The following is an 8998-nucleotide window of genomic DNA, read 5'->3' as shown; positions in this document are numbered from 1 at the left end:
GCTATTTCATGTGCGCCCTTTGCTGTGGCTCTGCTCCTGTCGCACAAGCCAGCAGAGGGGCAAAGGAACCCTGCTCCAGGAGACAGGGGGACCGCCACCAGCCTCTGAAATCCCTACTGGGGTGACCATAAACTCCTCAGACACGGTGCAGATAGAAGAGTTAATTCCCCTGCTCCCCGCCAGAGCTGTAGCCATCTGAGGAGGACAGATATTGCATTTTCCAGCAAATTAAGAGGGTGATACTTCCTCTGTGGATTCCTTTGGATCCCCAATTCTGTTACATAAAATGCACCTCGAAACACCTTGCACTGCTGCCCCCCTGACTGCACATGGCTCTCTTCCTTTCTTTCCCTGAACATTTCCTTGGCTGGGAGCCATTTACCAGGAGCGTTTCCTTCTCCCAGTTGTGTGCTTGATTCGTACTCCTGTTTTATCCTCTCCTCCTTCCTTATAAAGCATTTACCACTCAGTAGAAATATTTGCATTACTAATCTTTCTCAGGTCTTTTTACTGCTGCCCATCTCCACAGCATCTGATCCTCTTCCTTATCACTTTTCGTTACTTATTCATATATTTATACAATATAGGACTCAGAGATCACTACCAGAAACATGCCCCGATTGTGCCAGGCCCACAAGGAGAAACAGCCCGTCATCTGGGGACTTCACAATTGAAATGGCCAAGATGATAGATGGAGACCTGGGGTGCAGAGGGACTGACCACCATGGTTGCACCCCTCATCTGGACCACACGAGTGTCCTCCTTGCCCCTAACTGTGGTTTCCTCTGCCTGCCACATTGTAGTGGAGTGTGACATGAACAATATCTCTTGCTTCCCAAGCAAGCACCAAGAAGCCAGAGGAGTCCTCTCCCTCCTCTGACCCACCCCGCAGTACTGTCCTCCTGGCCTGTAGCTGGGTCAGGTCCTTCTCCATGGGAGCTGCATCCCAGCATGAGCACAGTGCAACTTATTCAGCTTTCAAAAATGATTTGCAGGGCACAGTTTTTACTGTTTGACCCGAGTTGCAGTCTTTCCCCATTGTGCATACCTACTATTCTTTTGCCAAGCAAATAAGAATTTTTCTTCACTGAAGGGATAAAGGCAAAACTTTGCTCCCAGAGAGAAAGTGGAACTTTTCTTGTCCTTTTTTTTGCCCCTTTTTTGTAATGCTGGCACCAAGCCAACTCGCTGCGTTTTACTTTCTTTGCTCTGTATGTGTGAATATTTTTTTTTTTGCACAGCTCCAGAGGAAAAGGATTTCTCCGTCTTAACATCCTGTTCACTTCTGCATACTTCTGAATGCTCGTTATTAAAAGCTAGCTATTTATACACAGGAACAAAGTACATTCCACTAACCCCTTGTGGCATAACTCTGCATGCTGACTGCTAAGCTCTAGAAAGGTGAATTGAATGTATGACAGAGAGCTTTTTATAGGGATTGAATACCCACTGTACATCAGCACAGTAATGCCCTTTTAAAATTCTCTTTGCTATCATGTCTTTGGAAATATGAAAGGAAAACCTTTCAACAACTTCATTCCCTCTGACTCTAATCTTGATTGTGTTGAGAGGGATAGGTGCCAGATAACAGTATTGGTGGAAACAAAGATAAGAAGGCTGTGCATACCATAAACAGTTATATTGCTTGAATTATGTTCTTGGACAGATGCAGTGACAATAACAGGACAGCATTAATAGGGTGAGTGGCTAATTTACCTGCCTGGTATCTTTCAAAGAGATCAAGTTGCATTTCATTACTGGAAAATTCCTAAGAACCTAAAATGAATCAAGAACAAGTGCATTATCTCAAAATCACCCGTCTGACAATACAACACAGTGGGCATCTCACAAGGAAAGGTTAATTTAAGTGATGCTTTTGTGCAGCCCGCAAAAGGGACTGGGGTTGAAAACAAGATGTCAAAGCAATCTCTCAGCTGAAGAATAGAAGGATCCTTCAGAGAAGATTTGGATGTTTTGGGTCTATCTACTCTTGGAATATCTTTAAGACAAAAGATTGGCGCCCAAGGTGCAATTCAACATTTTTGCTTTGATTTTCACTTTTTTTATATTCCCATCAAAGGATACCTGATGCCCCCTCCAATTCACAGCTGGTACACTGGTTTCAAAACCCACTGAATTACACTTTTAATCTTGAGGGAAGTTTCTTCCACCTGCCTGGCCCAAAAGTGCTTTACTGTATGCACAGCTGTGACTGCAGTTCCACCTGGCGTTCACCCATCTAAGTGTTTGCTCTGGGCCTTCAGAAAAAAAAATCTACCCACACAACAGTATCTCCACAGAGCACCATGCCCCAGGTCTCCAGGAGGGGATTCTGGTAAGACCACGTCATGACTTCCACCAATACATTGTAGGAAAAGAGCAGGTACAGCACTTCATTCAAAGTCCCAGCCTCTCAAGAGGATAGAGGCTATAATGCCATTCCACCTCATTTGTAGAGACTCTCTGATCAATGCATTGCCCAGTTTTTGTAGGTCCTCATTCTTGTACTGTGCTGGTACAAACTGTTTCAGAAAGCCTTGGCAAAAGGGAGCAGAAAAAGTAGCCCTTCTTAACCCAGTTTACTTGACAGTTTCCATAACAACTTGACACAGCTATTTATATAGCGGGAGAATATCATTTGCGTTTCATCATTTTTAGAACCTTTGTTGCCATATCAACCTCAGCGCTGTGTAGCAGAGCACAGCCCCATTCAATTCTCTCTTGTTTGCTCAGAAAGAAACTTCTCTCTCAATGAATTGAAATTCAGTTGGTCTCAGAAGGACCCTTGAGAGGCCTACGTGTCACTTAAAGTATTGTTCGAGCCCTAATTTAAATGGGCTTGTGCCTATGTGATCCATCCGCACCAGGTGGGTGGGACCATCTGCAGAGGGAAGCAAAGATGAGGACAGGGCGGACAAGCAGACCAGCAGTGCCAGTAGATTGCTTATCTTTCTTGGGAAGCAAATAATCACAGGGATATGGCAGCTACTGACTTTCTCTGTGATGGGTGGGGAGGGAAAAACTAATTTTGAAATATCAGGGTTTCAAAGGCTTGGTGTTAGCATTCCTGAGTCAGCATTTTGGGAGGGAGATTGGGTGTCAAGGAGTTCCAGCAAAGAGCAGGATGGTTAGGATGCAGTGAAAGTCAAGATGGGTAGAAAAGTAGCAGAAGACAACTGCCAGGGAAGAGACCGCGTTCCCAGAGGAGGAGGAGAGGAACCTTCCTGGTGTGGGCTCAGGTGTTGCTCAGTCCTGGATTCATTCCCCACAATGCCAAGCACCAAAAGGCAACCCAGAAGGAGACAGATGTCCCCAAAGCGCAACTCAGGTGGGGATTAGGTGTCTCCCAATACACGTCTTTGGAGGAAGCCATGGTGCTTAGGCATTTAAGTTCTTACAGCCAGGGGAAATGAATCTGGGCCTCAGGTTCTCACCAAGGCTTTTCTTCTGGTTCCTACTGGCTGGTCCAGCAAGTGCTCATCAATCACATATCTACGGTCTACCTGGGGAAGTTCAGCCTTGCAGACCATGACAGCAAATCTTCCCTTCCAGGTCAGAATATAATTAGTTTTAAAATACTCATACAATGTGCAATCACAAGTATCTGTAATCCACCTGACACCTTCGGCTGACTAAGAGCATTCAAATAATCCTTTGGCTGCGCTGCATTTTGTCACTCACACTTCCTCCTCCTGTTGGGAGATGGCAGGTCTGTTGTCCATGCCCTGACACCCCACTGTCTCAACCTGCTGTGGTTGCTACTTTCCCAAGACACTCCTGTTCAAAACAGGTGTCCCCCATCTCCCCTCCTTCTGAGCTCTGAAGGTCTCTATCTATTCCCTGCAGCAGGCATCCATTTGGGATAGCAAATTTCATACAAATAAGGTGACAGGCTGACATAGAGCCGGTGATTTAGCCTGCCTTCCACCAGCAGAAATGCACACAGCAGCGTTTCTAAGAAGCAGTGTCAGTTCCTGGTTTGCATTAGTCGTATTGTTCTGTCTTGTCTTAATTGTCTCAGTATTTCTACAGGGTCTCCAGTGAGACTGAGAAGCATGTTAGCAGCTCCGGCACGGCTGGGTTTAGCTGTCTGTGTCAGCAGATGAGAACCTCTGCTTCACGGATGTGTTGTAGCACCACTGAATACAGACTGCTGGCTTTATTAATAGCAGCCCTATTATTTTACCATGATGTTCCACCAACCCCTTGGACTGGGGACAATAGGAAACGGCACTTACATGTTTAAATCTGCAGCACACTGAACTGTTTGAATCTGTATGATTCATTGTCAGACAGTACTATGTCAGGCACTGCAGGCAAAATAAAATAGATTGCATATGCATGATCTATATGCGTTCTACACGTAAGCTGTATGAAATGCATCCTGCCCAACTTCTGCTTGCAGAAGCCATAAATGAACTCCTTGTATCCTTTAAAGCATTCTTCGTAGGATCTTGGTAGGATCTTGGGAACTGCCAACCTGGTGCTTTTAATCATAAGCCCAGATGGTGCTAGGAGCTCTCTCTCGTCTTTTCTGCAGGCGCTTGGAGGATGTCTGGCTGGCTACTGGAAGGAAATAGCTTTAGGTATGTCCCGGAAGAGATCACTTGATTGCTAAACCCAGCAGTTACCATCCACACTTCATCAAAAAAACCAAAGTTTTGGAGTTTTGGGGTGGGTTTTTTTCATATTGACAAGTCTTAGTTTAGCCCTGAGAAATCTGGGAAGCCCTGAAAGTTTGAAACTTGCACTGCTCACATTCCTCCAGCATCTGCCTTCATTGATTGGTATTCCTGGATTTCGTTTCTCTCCCTTCTCCCCTAACCCCTGTTTGGTTTGCAGCATAGTTGATACTATTTAAAGTCATGGAATTCAAGGGGAAATTTCACATTTGAAAAACCGTATCCTGAAAACACTAGTCTTTGCACCAAAATAATAATTCTGAAAGCTGTGACATACCCTGAAAGCTTGTGGCTTACCATACAAATAGACCGATGTAAGAGTTTTCTAGAATGATTTGCTTTATTCAGACTGCATCTCCAGTTCTGGAACAGAAATAGTCCTAAGCAACATGTATGTGATTCTTTCTTTAGGATCCTCTGTTGTTGTGTTTAACCCCAGCCGGCAACTAAGCACCAGGCACCTGCTCGCTCACTCCCCCTCCAGTGGGATGGGGGAGAGAATCGGAGGGGTAAAAGTTAGAAAACTCATGGGTTGAGATAAAGACAGTTTAATAGGTAAAGCAAAAGCCGCGTGTGCAAGCAAAGCAAAACAAGGAATTAGTTCACTGCTTCCTATCAGCAGGCAGGTGTTCAGCCATCTCCAGGAAAGCAGGGCTCCATCACGCAGAACGGTTACTCGGGAAGACAAACACCATCACTCTGAACGTCCCCCCCTTCCTTCTTCTTCCCCCAGCTTTATATGCTGAGCATGACGTCATATGGTATGGAATATCCCTTTGGTCAGTTGGGGTCAACTGTCCCAGCTGTGTCCCCTCCCAACTTCTTGTGCACCCCCAGCCTCCTCGCTGTGGGGTGGGGTGAGAGGCAGAAAAGGCCTTGACTCTGTGTCAGCACTGCTCAGCAGTAATGAAAACATCCCTGTGTTATCAACCCTGTTTCCAGCACAAATCCAAAACATAGCCCCATACGAGCTACTGTGAAGAAAATTAACTCTACCCACGCCAAAACCAGCACATCAGCCCAAACACAAATGCCTCTTTCTTGAGAGGAACCTGTCCTAGGAGGAGACTGAGGCAAACTATGCTGCTGCTAACACCCTTCTGAAAGATTGAAATTCTCATATCCAAATTAGGATTTCTTCAAAAACTGAACAATGCCTGCAAACTAAACAAAAGAGATCTGATAAAGCCCTTAAGAGTGTTCCCTGGTAATTCCCAGCCCAGCTCCATCTCTATTGCTATTAAAATAGTGTCTTGTTCTCTGCTAGTTGCTTTCAGCACGAAATTATACCTTACACACAGTACCTCTTTTTGTACTTGTCTGCATAATACAATTCTCAATTTACATTCATATGACAGTGATAGTCACTATTTTAATGAGAAGTCCATTTGTCTGAAAGCTGTGGCAAAATCACTGCCTTTCCCTCATCCCTCAAAGACAGAGAGGTTTGTGCTCTGAGCATCTCACATGGTCACCATTTAATCCAGCTTTTCTGTTCTCCCAGTCCTGCTCCTGAAACTGTGTCCAACCTGGCCTGCCTGGCCCTGCTAGGAACTAAAAACCATCCCAGAGAGGCTTTTCTTTGGAAAGCAGCAGGGAAATCTAGCAGGACTGTAGCCCCTGTAGCACCACAGACATACACAGCATGTGGTGTGCCTTCCCTGCTATGATGGGTCTAGAGCACAAGCCTTATGAGGAGCGGCTGGGGGGAATTGCGGTCTGGGGTAACTGGGGTTGTTTAGCCTGGAGAAAAGGGGGCTCAACATTGCGCTCTACAACTACCTGAAAGGAGGTTGTAGCGAGGTGGGTGCCAGTCTCTTCTCCCAAGTAACAAGTGATAGAACAAGAGGAAATGGCCTCAAGTTGCACCAGGGGAGGTTTAGGTTGGATATTAGGAAAAATTTCTTCACCGAAAGGGTTGTCAAGCATTGGAACAGGCTGCCCAGGAAAGTGGATGAGTCACCATCTCTGGGGGTATTTAAAAGACGTGTAGATGTGGTGCTTAGGGACATGGTTTAGTGGTGGACTTGGCAGTGCTAGGTTAGTGGTTGACTTGAAGATCTTAAAGGTCTTTTCAAACCTAAACGATTCTATGATTCCATGATTCTATGGGCCACCATGTAGGACCTTTCAGAGACATCAAGCCCTCTGCCTGTTGCTGATCAAAAATCTTGTGCATAAACCTCCCAGATCTTGTGACAACCAAGACAATTTCCTCACTGTCCTCCTTGGCCCTTTGGTGTCTGCTCTCCTGCTGCACGTCACCCCCAGCCCAGCAATGATTTCAGCAATGGGCAGAGATCTGCAGTCATCATCTTCTAGTGAGAGCTGCACAACATCCCACCTGCCAAAAGCATAACCTGCTCTTTGCCCTTCGTGCATCAGGTGGACTCTGTATCCTTGGTTTTTTCTACACCTAAAACAAGGAAAGGGAAAAAAAAATCCATGCTCCAAGCCTCTAAGCCAAGGTCTGGTACACTATAACGTGATCCATCCCATTTATTTTATAGCACTTTAATGCCTCTCTCAGTTGTCTCACTACACAGTCTTCAGGCAGAGTGGAGCCATGTTACTTAGCAACTCGCAATACACATGACAAAATTAACCCAAACCGTTTTGTTTATTAACTCCTAATAAGGAGCAAACGAAACAGCAACCTGAGAGTTTCACAAGAAGAATGTTTTCCATTTTGGGTGCGTTACTAATATTACAGGCGACAATGTTATCTTGGGTGTTCTCTGAGATTTTTTTTTAGCCCTTTTGTGAAGACCTATTAGAAGCACAAAAGTCTTCCCCACCCTCCCCAATGCCTGATGTTTCTATAATGGAAAAAATATATGTAATAATAGAAAAATTAAAAGACTACTGGAGCTAATGACCTCTAGCTGATGCCTGCTTGGCCCTGTGAAATCCAGGTTTGGGGCCTGGAGATGTGAGTGTTACCCCTAGACTCTCTCCCAGAGTTTGGACAAATTGCAGGGGTGGGGTTTTCAAATTGCTGTGATTTACTCCAGGCTCTTCAGAAAACGTGACCATCCGTTACTCTGTCCCTATACCCCAGCCCTTGAAATACAGTCCTGCTTCACAGAGATTTTATCAGGATGCATGTATTAACACATGCAAGGCAGCACAGGCTTGAGTTGAAAAGATATTCAAGTAGCTAACTAAATCACACTGATTTCAGCAGCAATTAGGCGTCTAAAGATCTGGTCTTCAGGTGCTCTGGAGATGTGAGCCAGACCTGTTCTTAAGAAGAGTATTGAGGATGCCACTTGTGGAATATGTTGGTTTATGTCCATCATAAAAAGGGACTAGATGTATTCTTTTTATGGTTCCTGTCACATGGAGTTTAAAAAAAAATTTAATTGCTTTTCAAAAATACGTAAAACTTGCCAGGCTTTACTAAAGGATGAGAGCCCATTGCCTTGCTCTCTCGGGGGATTCGGATGAAAGGCTCCTGCCAAGAATTTCAGCCCTAGGAGAGACTTCTGCAAGATTATTTCCAGATATGAAACCCTTTTCCTGCTGTGCTGCTGAGCCCTCCCTGTCCAACGCTTCATGGCGACTGCTGATAATGAAAGCGCAGAGGCCTCCCTCCCAAGCATTAACCACAACAGCTGATCCAGGCAGTCTTTTCCGGCTTTTATGGAGAAGAATGAGTGACTTGTGCATTCTTGTGAGAAACTACTTAGACACCAGATACAGCATCTATAGGTTTTTATGGAAGCAGAATGCAGATTCTTATCAGCCTCCATTTATTTAGCAAGAATGACAAATGAATTCCTTGGAAACTTACTCCCAGTAATCCCGGAGCACTGAGTGCTCAGCATTGAAACAGCTTGGAGGCAGGATGGTCAAAGGCACGTACTCCAAGGGTCATGCTCTGGCTGGTGCCAGCTGGTGGAAGGGGTGGCAGGGAGGCAAGAGGAGAGGGACTGGAAGGGGAGTAGGAGGTGATGGAGAAGGTCCACTTGCACTCTCAGCTCTGCAGCTGGGCTGTCTCTTTGATGGGTTTCTGCCCAGATGCAAGTGAGGAGTACAGGCTGGAATATAACCTCGCTCGATGCAACGTGGTGTAAGTAAACAGATAGAGCCTGACAAGATCGCTTATCTTATCCAGGCCATCCTCTGTCCTACACAAGAATTTTTCCTTTTTGCACGTTTTCCAGTATGTTAAACCTCAGTGGATGTAAGCATTTCCCTTAGGAAGTCTTTCACAAGTGACTTGCTTTCCCTGCCAGGAGGTCTTGCACAGACTGCAGCTAGAGCCCCGTGGCCAGATGTTCTCAACAGGACAAGAAAAGGGGATTCCTGAT

The sequence above is a fragment of the Fulmarus glacialis genome, unplaced genomic scaffold (genome assembly GCF_000690835.1).
Source record: "Fulmarus glacialis isolate BGI_N327 unplaced genomic scaffold, ASM69083v1 scaffold32965, whole genome shotgun sequence".
Classification (NCBI taxonomy): domain Eukaryota; kingdom Metazoa; phylum Chordata; class Aves; order Procellariiformes; family Procellariidae; genus Fulmarus; species Fulmarus glacialis.
The sequence above is the reverse complement of the archived record's forward strand: the minus strand, read 5'-3'. Positions refer to the sequence as shown.